Source organism: Gnatocerus cornutus, chromosome 5 (genome assembly GCF_029298725.1).
Source record: "Gnatocerus cornutus isolate USDA-ARS CGAHR chromosome 5, icGnaCorn1.1, whole genome shotgun sequence".
NCBI classification, from domain to species: Eukaryota; Metazoa; Arthropoda; class Insecta; order Coleoptera; family Tenebrionidae; genus Gnatocerus; species Gnatocerus cornutus.
In genome coordinates, this window is record NC_142237.1 from 18,261,082 (window position 1) to 18,275,829 (window position 14,748).

At 32.4% G+C, this 14,748-nt stretch overlaps 1 protein-coding gene and 1 long non-coding RNA gene across 4 annotated transcripts in view; both read left to right on the top strand.

Moving 5' to 3' along the window:
• Nucleotides 1-14,748, top strand: part of Pde9 (phosphodiesterase 9) — an 86,132-nt gene that overhangs the window by 51,675 nt on the left and 19,709 nt on the right. The gene's annotated exons all lie outside the window — the stretch shown is intronic.
• On the top strand, nucleotides 10,169-10,517 carry LOC148175354 (uncharacterized). The gene is made up of 2 exons (XR_015770124.1): nucleotides 10,169-10,259; nucleotides 10,311-10,517. It is a non-coding gene; the product is annotated as an uncharacterized LOC148175354 (long non-coding RNA).

Consider the following 14,748-nt stretch of genomic DNA (forward strand, 5'->3'; position numbering starts at 1 on the left):
CAGTATTAAGGGATCGTAACTTTTGTTTAACATTGCGTCTTGCTTTGTCTAACGCGAGAGCGGTATGTTTATCCATATTGCAACGACTACACTGAGATAAAAATGCTTTTCAGGGATTAATAAAGGTATCAAACTTTTGTCTATAACGACCGTTCATCACATCACTTTCTTTATCAATCACAAGAAAACTAAACGGTTCGATCCAACACTTTTGCGCCATTTTTTTAAACTGAATAAATGATAAACCTGTTTGATTCCCGTGATCATTATATATATGTTTTAAATTTGTTTCATCTTGGGGGAAAATCACTAGAAAATTCGCATTATCTCGAATAATCTGTTTTGGAATTGCCGAATATGTTTGAGCTAAATAGAATGGATCCAAGTTATAATGTCTACCATATGCAAAGTAGTCGCGAATAATATTTTGATTACTTGTAAGAACATCATCAAATATAACAACACTATAAGGTTCAGCTTCTTGTGGTGGTATGATGTCTTCATGATTCTCGTACTCGATGTATCCAATTTCAGGAATTGCTTCAAAGACCTTTTTTAAAAACTGATACTTGGGTTGATTAATAGTCTTACTATATAAATAAATATTACAATAGCGTAGACCATTATTTTCTGTTAAAAGACTAATTAAAGCATTAGTCTTTCCTGAACCGGATTTTCCAATAATTAATCCTCTTTTGGAATTGGCACCAATTAGAGCACTATGTCGTATAAAAGAAGGAATATCACACACATAATCATGGTTAACAACTTTTAATTTTTCCTTTTGTTTTACAAGCTCCATTCTTACGACTAACTATATACAAAGTAAACATATTAATTTATACAGATTTTAATGCTAATTCTAGAAAGGTGTCAAACCTAATTTGACGATCTATATCGAAATGACCCCAAGCGAGTGTTTTTGGTGATTTTTTTATTAAAAACCTTTTATCGTCCAAACCAGAAAGAGCGACCTTGTTTCGTAATTCAGAAAACATTTCGTGTAAATAAGATTTAAAAACAGACATACAACAAATAATTGTAGCATTTGTTTCAACAACTTTTACATAATCCAAAAGTTGTAATTTAGTTTCGGTGATGTGTTTACTAATACCTTTAGCTCTTTTAATTAGTTTATTTTCTAATTCAACACAATAAGCTTTTGCACCCGTTCCATAAAACGCTTTCACCGTCTGTTCACAAAATTCCACTTTAAAATTTCCTAGTTTTGATTTATTTGGGGTAATACCATAAGGGTTATTGCGTGGGAAATTTGATAAATCAAAGCGTTCACTGTTTGCTTGAATATCTTGGTAAACATCATCACAGAAAATCTCTAAAATGAATGAATCGGTGTCGGTGTATAATAAATTTAGATTATTTCTATATTGGGGTTGTAAAAAGTCATAATAAAAACCATACATGACATACTTGGCCAATTCTAAAATACAAAATCCAACATAAACAGGTTTATCATACACGATTTTCACTCTATTCATTTGAATTGCAACCAGTTCTTCACAAAAAATTGTACAATTTTTAAAACTTGCTTTAGATATCCAAGTTTCAGCTCCAAATTGTTTCCCTCTCTTACCCCAGTGTGAAGCCAATTTTATATCAACACGTTTATCAACATTTTCTATACATTTACCATACACGCTATTAACGAGTAATTTAAATAAATCTTTTTCAAATTTTGTTTGTGCTTTATTGCGTAAATTTGTATTCAAAGCAACATACTTTTGAAGCCAATTGGATTGTTTAAATTTTAATATTCTATGAATTTTTATCAACTGTAAGCCATGTTTAAGACACTGCTTTAAATTTTTATAATGAATAATATAGTTAGTTTTGTTATATAAATTTGGAATTAATTTTGGATATTTACTATTGGGTGGTAATATGCTTTCGGGGCAAAACGGCATATCATTATGCAAATCATGTAAATCTTCGGGATACTGCAAATCAACTTCCAAAACGTATCCGATATCCGACTCATCTTCAAGTGTAAAAATATCGAAAAGCTGAATTTCTTCATCAGTTAAAAATTCGAACGCACCAAAGGGTAGTTTTTGTATCATTGAATAACCATAGAGATTAGTAGCGTCAAAATAAGTTATATAACTTGTTGGAAGTGAGTCATCATAATTTTTTAAATATTTATTATTGGCGGTGGCATATCGTTTGATACAAGAACTAACACCACCTCGAATACCTTTTTTAAAAAAATGAAGCATATCTATATCGGTTAAAAGTTCCAATTTTACTTTAGTAGATTTTAGCATTGCATCCCAACTAAGCGATGGAGCGGTTACATAATGAGCAGGATCTAATTTATAATGTTCCAAACAAATACTTCTAAAATTTTCAAAAATATCAGCCAATAGTAACACATCAGTTTTTAAATAAATATCAGAGTAATCAGCCAAATTTGTACATTTAAAAACATTCCATACTTTTTGAGCTCTCTCATAATCCGAATCAGATATTGGTTGTTCTCTAAGGTTATCGAAAAATTCATCTTTTGTTGGTAAATTTGGATAATTTAATTTTGAAAAATCATCAATGAAGGAATAGGGGAAAACACCCTTTTGTCTAATCAAACAAAATTCCTCATCAATACTAAAATATTTGTTTACAATATTACATTGGTGTGATTCCAATGTATTTGCCAATTTTTCCAATGATGTAGCTAAAAATTGAAATGAATCCACGAATCGTAATTTTAAATATTTTGGTTGAATTTTGCCTGTTGCATCTGGATAGTTACCGACATGAACATACTTTCCAAAAGTTATATATTTTTCGGTAGTTTTACCAATTACATCCAACTTTTCTTCATGACAAGCTAATCTTTTGATAAATAAATGACAATCATAATTTGATAAATTGTGAAATACTACTGGTATAAAATTTGGAATCTGATACTGCAAGTTACATGATTGGTGGGCTGTACCGTTAAAACTACCTGTAAAATGATTGTGATCGCGAACTTTTACATCATTTTGTTTAAAGGGTTGTTCACATAAATAGCATTCCGTTGCCATGAAATGTTGATATTGTTGTTCTGGAGTTAGAGGAATCATTGGTTTTATAACACTAAAATAATTTTCGTATAAATGACGAACTTCAGCATCCAAAGCTGCTACAAAGTCATCAATACACTTTTCACCACGAAACAGTACAAATTTGGATAGAGAATCATTAAACGAACAGTGCAAGTAATATGCACAAGAGTATGGAATGTGTTTAAACGTTTTCATAGAAAATGATTCAGTTGGATTAGGTGAAACTGTACTTAAAGGTGTCAACATGGCTTCACAATCGCAATAGAAAATAAATGGGATTGGTAATTGACGTTGGAAAGCAGTAAATTCTAAAATATCTTCCCGAACTGTTTTACCAAATTTATTAATAACTGGATCTTTTGAGGGTAATTTCGTAACAATGTGGTTGCAATCATTTTCTAAATGTCTATCAAGTAATTTTTGAGTAGTGAACGATTGTAAACAACCATCGCAGAAAAATATTTTACCCTTATGTCTTGACATTTGACTTCTAACAAGTTTAGGTAAATTTATTATTGTGGCATAATGTTGATTACCACAACCATCTTCCAATAATAAGAGATTGATATGAGTAGCTCTTTTATTTGTTGTATAGTATAAAGGTCCGACTATATCATGAGTTCTCTCACCCTGGTTTGAACACGCTTCTAATCCATAAACATTTATAGAAATATTGTTTTGAGATTCAAAAATTTGTATCTGATCTAATTTAACCGGAAATTCAATATTACTAAAATCACATACGCTATTAAAGTCTTCGTAAGATGTTGTTAAGGTCTTTTTCCCATTCGGTTTTCTTAACGCAGCCACTATGGCCCAGGCGAAGCAAAATACATCTCTGTTGACTACGTTTAAAACTGCCTGCTTTTTCGCAATGTATGGTGGAAGTCTGATGTAAGAGGAAGCTCGTAGTGGGTTGTAATAGTTGATTTTAATATCGAGGTGTAATAATTTAATTAAAGACCATCCTAAAATAATAGAAAATTAATTCTACAAACATGATGTAATGCTTCTTACCAGATTGTCTCTCTGCAAACTCCAACATTTTTTCATGCAGTTGCTCCCTCTCATCATTTATGTAGTCTGTTAAATCTAAACCAAAAGTGATAATCTTGTTTGGAGTCGTAAACGATTTGACCTCAAACTCATCCTCAGCATCCGACTGCTTTACGTAAAACCCAAACAATTCTAGATTCACTTTTAACGTTTTCATTTTCTGTAAATGTAAGTTTAGTAACTGTTTGAATTTTGAATCAATGCTCGCAAAAAACTGTTTCAAATCTATATAATCCATATCGGGGTAAAGTCGGTAGGTCGCAATTCTACTTTTAAACGCACTTTGAATTAACGCCACACCATCTTCTACTTTAAACAAACTTTTTTGTAGATGTTGAGCACTTTTGTAATGGTTGCAAAGAGATGTCTGAGGAATGGTGATTTGACAGCTTTCACAAAATGCTAAAAGTAAAAAATAAATTAATAATTATTAACAACTTGTTAATTACCGGTTGATCTTTTTGAATTGGGTACTGAATCAACCGCTCTCTTCCTTTTCCCTTGACTACTCTGTAAGCGTCTGTTGCAAGCAGCTTCACTATGCTTCAAACGGGTTTCTTTGGTTTTGAATAGAAAACCACATTTTTCACATGGGAACTTGATCTTTAATTAAAACCAATTAGTACCCATTATTTGATAAAAATTATCACATACCTCCTTTGTAAAGAGAGTATCCTTTATAAACAATGAAAAAACATGATAATTTTGATTTATACTCCTCCAACATTAAACATAAAAACAAGACATAAAAGTGTCGATTAAAAAATATCTTTTTTACGCAATTTAATCAAACACTTTCTTTTTGATATGGCAGCTTTACGTTTTCTTTCAATTTTTTTTATAATTTTGTCATCTAATTCTTCATGTACTGGGGAAGGAATATTTGCATATAGGTCATCTTCCTCATCAGGAAATGGATTAGGAGAAGGAGGGGGAGGAGGAGGAGGAGTATTTATAAACATTGTTGGAGGTGTTAATAATTTTTCCAAATTAGAAGTGTTACTATCGAATAAGTTTGGTGAAAAAATAATTTCAGATTTTGGGGTAGATGTTATAGAGGGACTAAAATCGAACGACTCATCGGAGGAGGGGGCTGCCTTTCCCCACGACTCGTTAAAGTCAGATTCATTAAATGAAAATGATAAAACACTCTCACTTTTCGACTTTACTGATGGATCTGAATTTGAGCGACGTGAGATTATATATGTTTTTGAAAGTGGAGAAGGACTATCAACAGTTTCAAACAATGAATCTGATAAAACGGGTAACGATTTGTCAGGGGTGGAAGGGTTTGGAAAAAACGATTCAATTAGTTCTTGAGTTTCAAGGTTTAGCATTTTCGAAATATAATTTTGAATATCAGACTCATGTTTTATATCTAATATTGTAGGAGTCGTCACACTTCGTTTAATGTCTAAAGTGGTGGGTGGTTGCACCAAAATATTTTCAAGAATAACTATTTTTTTGTAAGGGTTACAACCAGGTTCACCCTCCAGACATCTTTGTAAAAGCGTGGTACTTACGGGTTCTGATGAAGAATGCTGTGTTTCAACATGTGGAGTAGAGGGTGGATTCTCTACGTTCTGTTGTGAACACTTATGACACTCACACCCTCTCGACGTAGAGGGTTGACTACACGGTTGAAAAGATTCTATAAATTTTTTCATTGTTTATGGTATAATGTTTACAGTGCTAACGAGAAAGCAAACTGAAGTAGGACTGTACTCCTTAATCTTTTATATGCAACTGCAACCATGCAATTCTACAACCCCCCCCCCCTCTTTTCAGGAAATCACAAGGTTAACCTTGTTTTAAACATTATTTTGAACAAAGGAAATAAATCTGTTTTAATTTTTTTTATTAACATCGATATTAAAAAATGCCTTCGCTAACATCTTAACATTGCTTAGAGCACAGATACAATTTTGTGATGTATGACTCATACAGGAAGGGATACCGTATTGAAGACTTGGATTTTCGGGAAGTAGAATTAAATCCTTGTTTAAAAATGTTCGAAGATAATTAGCTTTTTCAAGTCCTTTAACATAAATCTTCTTAACATTCTTCACCACTGTTTGTAGAATAACCTTGAACTTTTCCTGTTCAATCCATCCGGTCTGCCACTTTATACAATGGTGGAACTTCATAAGCCATTTAGCTTGTCTTTTTCGATCGTTGGATAATTTTGAAAATTTAAAGGGTTCTTGGAAAACATAATGTTCCATTTGTAGATGGTTATTTAAAATTGCCAATTCTTTAACAATAAATGTTTTCTTTCCCACATAAAAACCTTGATCGTCCACAATCACACTATCGGTCTCCATCTCACACTCCTTTTACAGCTTTCGTTAGAGGATTATATGAAAACATTCGATCTGATATTAAAAGGGCAAAGATATTTGTATTTGCTTCGATAGGTTTTTCTGTTTCTAACTCTATTCTAACAGATACAGCTTGTTGTGCTAAATTGCTTCGTTGATTACTGGTATCGATGTGAATCAGTGGATATTTTGTTATAAACTGCTGTAGTGTAATGTTGACTTCACTTTTATTGATATTATAAAAAGTTGATCTAAACTGAGTGAACATTTCATATAATGTTGACACTTGATTCTGCTCAAATGAAACATTAATGTTTTCATATGGATATACCTCATTGTTTAGATAAACTCGAATATTTGTGATATTACAATTATCAAATTCACTGAAATCTTTTTTTAAATTCCCTTCTCTATCAGTTTGGAAGGCTATTAAAATGTGTCTAGGCGTTTCAAAAGTGGTTGTTGTTTTTACTGGCCAATTATGTTTTTTTGTTCCTGGTATGAGAGGACATGTATGTAAATCCCACGTTCTAAAGCCGACCATCAAATCTTTTCCTTTTTCAATTATTTTTGTTAGAGCTAATTCTTCTTTTAAATTTGGTGTAATATGTTTGTTTCTCCATACAATCTTATCAATGACAACGGTAGCTTCCTCGGTTGAATTTTCTTTTTTGTTAATTAGTGCGTTTTTATCGGTATTACTTCTAATTAATATTAGTTCTTGAGGCATATTTACAAGAACTTTATCAAAATCTTCCATCATACCGAAAATCATACTTAATGGTATGCAAGCATTAAATTTCCCATTTTTTGCAATCGTACAAGGTTTATCTGGGAACCATCCTGCATTTCCTAATTTAATACTTTCAGCTTGATTAAACGAAACCAATCCTTTTATGGTTGAAGTTATTCCTGGTTTTGTACAAGAATCAATCTTATGACCATTGAGCTCTAGTCGAATCTCATTAAATAGGGATAATATGCCGTTTGACACTAACTCTGTATCTGTTGCAATTTGTGAAGTATCATTTGCCTTGACTATTTTTCCCGAGATATAAAGATAACTGTCTTTTGGAAAAACACACAAATCTTCCTTGAGACTTATTCTGATTTCATCATTGTGATTAAAATTAGAAAAATAACTTAGCGAAGATTGAAATTCCTTTCTAGTTATACTATCATCGATAGATATTGGATCTTGAACATTCAACATTTTACACGAGTTTAAATCCAAGACTTATTAAAAATTGTTTGTTAGTTGTAGTTAACACTTCCACACACTTCTTCTTACTAACTAGTTTCTTACATGAATAGGGTTTATAAGGTTTGAATAAAAGACCCATACCTTAACCTTGCTTCTGTAAATTTACTACCACTGTCACGGTTTCGTTTTGGAAATTGATGAGTTTCCCCTCTTGATCTACTATTTTAAGGGTTATATTTCGAATCTTATCGGTATTGAGTGGGAGGTATGTTACATGTTCAGGGGCCTCTATTATTTTGAACCCTGGTGGGACAGAGATACTAAATAAATGTAGGGTATGCGATTCTTTTCCGTTTTTAAAACTACCCACTGTCACATTAGATTCTATACAAATACTAGAGACTCTCATTATTTCCGCTATGTTATCTGATTCAAGCCCGGTATTTTTTTTAATTTTTTTCGTTGAAGTGAAACCAAAAAGTGGTCCGATTGAGTTAGGTACATTAAAATCTATTTCATGTGTTGACTTAATATGTGTGTGGAGAGTATTGGGATTTCCATATAATTCCAAAACAGCGTCGGGAAAATCTTTTCCAATTTGTTTATTTAAATAGTTCGAAATATCTTGTAACTGATAACACCCAATAGGAATTGTATACACTTTTCCACCAAACTTGAACACATTAATGTCTGAATCTACATTTGGAATACTATTGAACGCTTCAAATGAAACTAATCCTAACACATATGTCCCATCTTCAATTTCCACGGGTGGGTTGAAATCAGCACTTAAAACAGATGATTTTCCAGTAAATACAAACAACATTTTGCTTCACTTATTTCTCCTTTAATGATCGATTTCTTCTCCGAACATTTGTATATAAAAAGTTTACACACAATTGTCCACAATTATGTGAATCAAATTTTTGATATCTATCATGATTATATCTGATTTTATTCATCCGATTATCACTTTTAAAATATTTCACAGCTTCTCTTGGGGGTGGTAATTGTCCCATACTGTCGAAATAGATTATATTGTTTCGTCGTTTTATATAAGCTGTCCAATGTGTTCCTTCACCTTTAGAATGATCCATATTGATGATACCAGTTTCATATAATTTAATCCGGTGGGGTAGTTTTGTTCTCATAAAAATCCCACGGAAATATGGAATTTTTAATTTTTTTACTATTGTAGCGAGTTCAATATTATTTAACGCCCGTTGCGTTTTCCAGAATTTTTTAAATACCATTGATAAGGTCCTAGATATAAACCTTTTCCACTTTTCTTTCCCAACCCTTTCCCTGTACTAAGAGTATTTAGGCTTTCCATAGCTTTATTATGGCGTTGTGTTTCTTCCAACATTTGTTTATCTGATTTAGCTTTATTTACTGCTGTAGCAATACCTGCAGCTCCACCCCCTAACGCTCCAAGAGCCCCTAATAATGGAAGAAGAAAGGGTAGAAACCCTCCACGTTTTGCTGCTGTAAAGTTGGGTGCTTTTACTACCCGAGTTTTACGCGATTTTCGTTTACTCTTCTTCACACCTAAACCGATCTTCACTTTACCCTTCATTATATTTTTAACTAAAAAAGCTGCTGCTTTTTCACCTACTGAGGCGTCTTTTGATTTAAGTCTTTCACTCGCTTGTTGAATTAATTCACGATCAGCCTGATGTCGGGTTGGTAAATCGGTGGATTTACTGTATACAATGTCGTGTTTTTTACAATACTCGTCTAGTGGATTAATACCCTTATCACCTCTTGCTAATCTTTTATCTAATTGAGTTCCAGGGCCACAGAAACTTTTCGAGGAAAGAATATTGTATTGGGATGGTATATATTTTTTTTAACTTACTTATAGGAAGGAATATGCCACTCTATATTCTTTATTTTATCTAATGTTCTTTTAATAATTGAACCGCCTGTTTTCTTCTTAGTAACACACGATTTTCTTTTCATGCTTTTAATCTCTACACATATTCAAGACTAATACAATTTACGTTTTCACATGTCTTATATACCTCTAATCACTACTTATCTCATCATCGGACCAAGATTCAAAACAGGTTTCATCCCCCAATCCACTATCACTACTACTTTCGAATTCTTCATCAGTGTCATAATATATTTCACTTCGCACTGCAGAAGTATAGTCTATATAATACATAATTTGACACTCCTCTTCACCCCTACAACTTCTTGGTCCCTCATCACATATAATTAAATTACAGTGATGGCACTGATAATGAGTTGGTCCGACTGAATGGATATGATAAAGCGTCAACCAATTTTTTTGTTGAAGCTTAATGCACCATTTACAGATGAAATCTTCCTCTTCATCTTCCCAAACTTTATAACAATACATATTCTAAAAAAATAATAATTACTTCTGGTACCCATAAATTACTCACTTGTTAACCTTTTTCACTTTCACGTATGCGGATGCAACTAAACTGCATGAAGGTGCATCCGACAGCAATAAGGAAAACTAAAAGACCTTGAACCGTCTGGCTAAAGTCCTTCGTAATAAAGGAGGGGACTTCTTATAAAACACCGTCAATCATATCAGTTGATAGTTAGTCGCAACAATGGGTAAGAAGCTCTTCTGTAAGTATTCTTCCAATTATTAACAATTGTTAATTACTTTATTTTTAACAGTGGTTCAATGTGGTTTGGTAAAAGGTCATTGGGTGAAGCCCAAAAACTTGGCTAAACATTTAGCCAAGTGTCGGGCTGCCTTGGTCGCGCCGCCTCCACTGCCAGACGACCCATGGCAACCACCATTTGAACCTAAGGAGGAGCGGTATAAGTTTGTACAACTCCCCATCTTCTTTTGGGATGAGGAGTTGTGGGCTTAAGACCCTAAATATGTATAGTTTATTTTTTAATAATAAAAAACTTTTTTTTAATCAACTGTTTATTTAACCCAACTCGTAAGTATGATAACAAATATCCATCCTGTATATGATCTACAATTAAAGAATATCCATCCATTCTTTACATGAGTGGCGTTCAAGGTCAAGGAGCCCCTGTATAGAAATCAAATTAAACAATCGATTCGTTCAAGGTCACTCAGCTTTGCTTAACTTTTCCGTCATTTTTAAGCAGCAACTGCTGCTGAAAAACTTGAAAGGTTTTTCTGAAGATCGAGAATCGATCTTAACCGTAGAGCTGCAGGCTGCAATGACGAGTCATAATTCACGCATAGGTCAACAACATTTAGTATTTATTATAAGCCAACATTATACATACAAATTTTATAATAAGTAGGATGATCACAATATATTCAATCCTATAAAACTTTTTATTACTAACACAGAGTTTTGCAAAACCACAATCCTTTGAATACTTGAGATGTTCTTCGGAAATTACATCCGTTGAACGAAATGATCCCAGCTCGATGTTGCAATGAAAGCAGCGCACAATATCGAACTTCTTGAGGTAGTAAAACCCGTTGTTGGCTAATTTTAATGGATCAACATCTTTTAGCGGCCAATCGTGAAATGTCAACAACCGATCTTCAAAACACTTCATTTGTCTCAACGGGTATTCGATAATATCTTCGGTCATGGTGAATACTAATCATGGAACACTGAACCCCACATAAACGACTGTCTTAGACGAGAGCGAGACTGGTGAGCACTGGGTTCAAGGCCAAATAATCCATTCTGTGGCGGGTCAACAATACGGGTTCAAATAAATGTCGATAATAATTTGGTAATCACTGCCATGTTGTCACTAATGGTGTTGTATTGTAAGGTTCCACTGAAGTCACTTTGAAAAATATCTCCTTACAATCCTTACACGGTTTTCCATATTCTTGAATGCATTCCCTCAATTTCTTCTCATCACAAATGACGTCGATGGTAAATTCGGTACTATCAAACGTTTCACATGGGGGCGTCACACGACTTGCTTCTTCTTTTCTTGCAACACTTGCAATAATCTGACAAAGTAAAAAATCTTTGCAGGGAACTACCATCCAAGTCCAAATGGCCCAATTGATTGAAATAACAAGTTTCACTAAACACCAGTACACGTAAAACGGAAATAGCGCATGACTAGACGGAGAGTTAAGGGAGACTGTCCCTGGTCGGTGGTCGGGTGGACACTGCCGCAATTGACCTTGGGGAAAAACTAGGGTGGGAGGTGGCCTTAGAATGGCCTTGGGATGACCTCGTTTGCCTCCCCATTCTCTCACTACTTAAATTACAAAATTGTGGGATTAAAAATCGAATTTTTAGAATTTTTACTTCTGAACCATCTACAAATGTTCACATTTTTTTCAATCAAATTTTCTAACTTTGGCAGTTTTGATCAGAAAATAGCAGAATTTGGAGACGTTGTTATTTTCAACTAATTTAATAGCTGTGCTATGTTACAAATGTTTAGAATAAAAATCTGAATTTTTTTAAAATTTTTATTTTGTGGACGACCATAAAATTTCAAACGTTTTTTATAAAATTCTGTAACTTTGGCAATTTTTACTCTACAACAGTAAGATTTATTAGTGGTCTCACCACTTTAGACTTGTTTATTACCTGTGCTAAATTAGAAAATTTTAGAACAAGAAATCGAATTGTTTATTTTTTCCTAACCACTTAAAAATTTACAGATTTTTACTATTCAATTTTCTAATTTTGGCTGATTTTATCAGAAAACAGCAAAATTTAAAGACGTTACTATTTTCAACTAATTTAATAGCTGTGCTAAGTTACAAATGTTCAGAACACAAATCTGAATTTTTTAAAATTTTTATTTTGTGGACGACCAAAAAATTTCAATCGTTTTCTATAAAATTCTGTAACTTTGGCAATTTTTACTCTAAAACAGTTAAATTTGGTGGTGTTACCACTATAGACTTGTTTATTAACTGAGCTAAATTACAAAAATTTAGAACAAGAAATCCAATTTTTTTTTTCGAACCATCTAAAAATTTACAGATTGTTACTATTAAATTTTCTAATTTTGGCTGGTTTTATCAGAAAACAGTAAAATTTGGAGAGGTTACTATTTTTAAGTAATTTAATAGCTGTGCTAAGTTACAAATGTTCAGAACACAAATCTGATTTTTTTTTAATTTTTATTTTGTGGACGACTATAAAATTTCAATCGTTTTCTATAAAATTCTGTAACTTTTGCACTGTTTACTCTAAAACAGTAAGATTTGGTAGTGTTACCACTCTAGACTTGTTTATTAACTGTGGTAAATTACAAAAATTTAGAACAAGAAATCCAATTTTTTTTTGAACCATCTAAAAATTTACAGATTTTTACTATTAAATTTTCTAATTTTGGCTAGTTTCATCAGAAAACAGTAAAATTTAGAGACGTTACTATTTTCAATTAATTTAATAGGTGTGCTAAGTTACAAATGTTCAGAACACAAATCTGAATTTTTTTAAATGTTTATTTTGTGGACGGCCTTAAAATTTCAATCGTTTTCTCTAAAATTCTGTAACTTTGGCAATTTTTACTCTAAAACAGTAAGATTTAGTGATATTACCACTTTAGACTTGTTTATTAACTGTGCTTAATGACAAAATTTTAGAACAAGAAATCGAATTGTTTATTTTTTTCCGAATCACTTAAAAATTTATAGATTTTTACTATTAAATTTTCTAACTTTGGCTGGTTTTATGAGAAAACAGTTAAATTTTAAGACTTTACTATAACTTATTTAATAGCTATGCTAAGTTACAAATGTTTAGAATAAAAATCTGATTTTTTTTTTAATTTTTATTTTGTGGACGACCAAAAAATTTCAATCGTTTTCTATCAAATTCTGTAACTTTGGCAACTTTTACCCTAAAACAGTAAGATTTGGTGGAGTGACCACATTAGTCTTGTTTATTTACTATGCTAAATTACAAAAGTATAGAAGAAGAAGTCGAATTTTTAGAATTTTTTCTTCCAGAACCACCTAAAAATTTTTATTTTTTTTCTATTAAATTTTATAACTTTGACAATTTTGATCCGAAAACAGTAGATTTTGGATACGTTGTAAATTTACACCAGTTTAATGACTGTGTTAAGTAACCAAATTTTAGAAAAATAATGTGAATTTTAATTTTTTTTTGACAAATAGGAAATTTCAATGGTTTTCTATTAATATTTGTAACTTTGACAATTGTGATTCTAAAACAGTAAGATTTGGCGGCGTTACTACTTTAGAATTGTTTGTTTACTGTGCTAAATAATAGGAGTAAAATTTTAGGATAAAAAATAAAAATTTTGCATTTTTTACGGAACGAACTAGCAACGAACACTAGCAAGATAGTTTTTTAATTTTGATGAACTAGACTAATATTGACAAATTTCGCCGAATCCTTAAGAAATTCTTCGTTTTGATGCTTAACCAGAAGGAGTTTTAAAGAAAACAGACGTATCTTATGAAATGCAAGCTGAGAAGAGAAATTGGAAATTTTATTCAGAAATAGCCTGCATTACTTTTCCCAGCTTTAAAAATGTATACATTTCTTTTAGCTCCGTGTGTATTTGGAGAATATCTCGTTTTTGTCTTTAAACAGATAAAATCAATAAGATAACAACGAAGTTTTTTGTTTATATCTAAAAGTTTGGCTGAAATATGAAAAAAAGTCCCGGCGCATCCACCATTTTCACGCCATACTTTTCACCTTTTTTGGCTCTCCCTGTAAATTTCCAACACCTGTGGCTGAACTTTGATCGACCCGTCCTCAAATTAAAATTTATTGAATTCAAAGCCGGCGGAGTTCATTCATAATTGCCAACCTTCTGGTCACCTTCCATAAAACATCGCTTTTTTGATGTAGAATCGATAGTTCCTGACGCAATGGTCGTATATACAGACATTACTGTCGAAAAGTTTTGAAATATCGCCCGCCTAAGAAACTCAGAACGCATCCCTTTCCAAGTTCGGTTAGTTTACGGCTCGTTTTCCCCATCAAGCTAATCCCTAAATGGGTGTTACTTTGACAAGAGTTCAAAGTTTGGGGTTAAAAAGTGAGGATGAAACGATTTTTACCGAGGTCAACGCTGAGACACAATGTTGTATCGGGAAATGAGCCCCTGATGAGCCTTTGCCAAATCAGCGACAATTCCTCAAAGCGATACA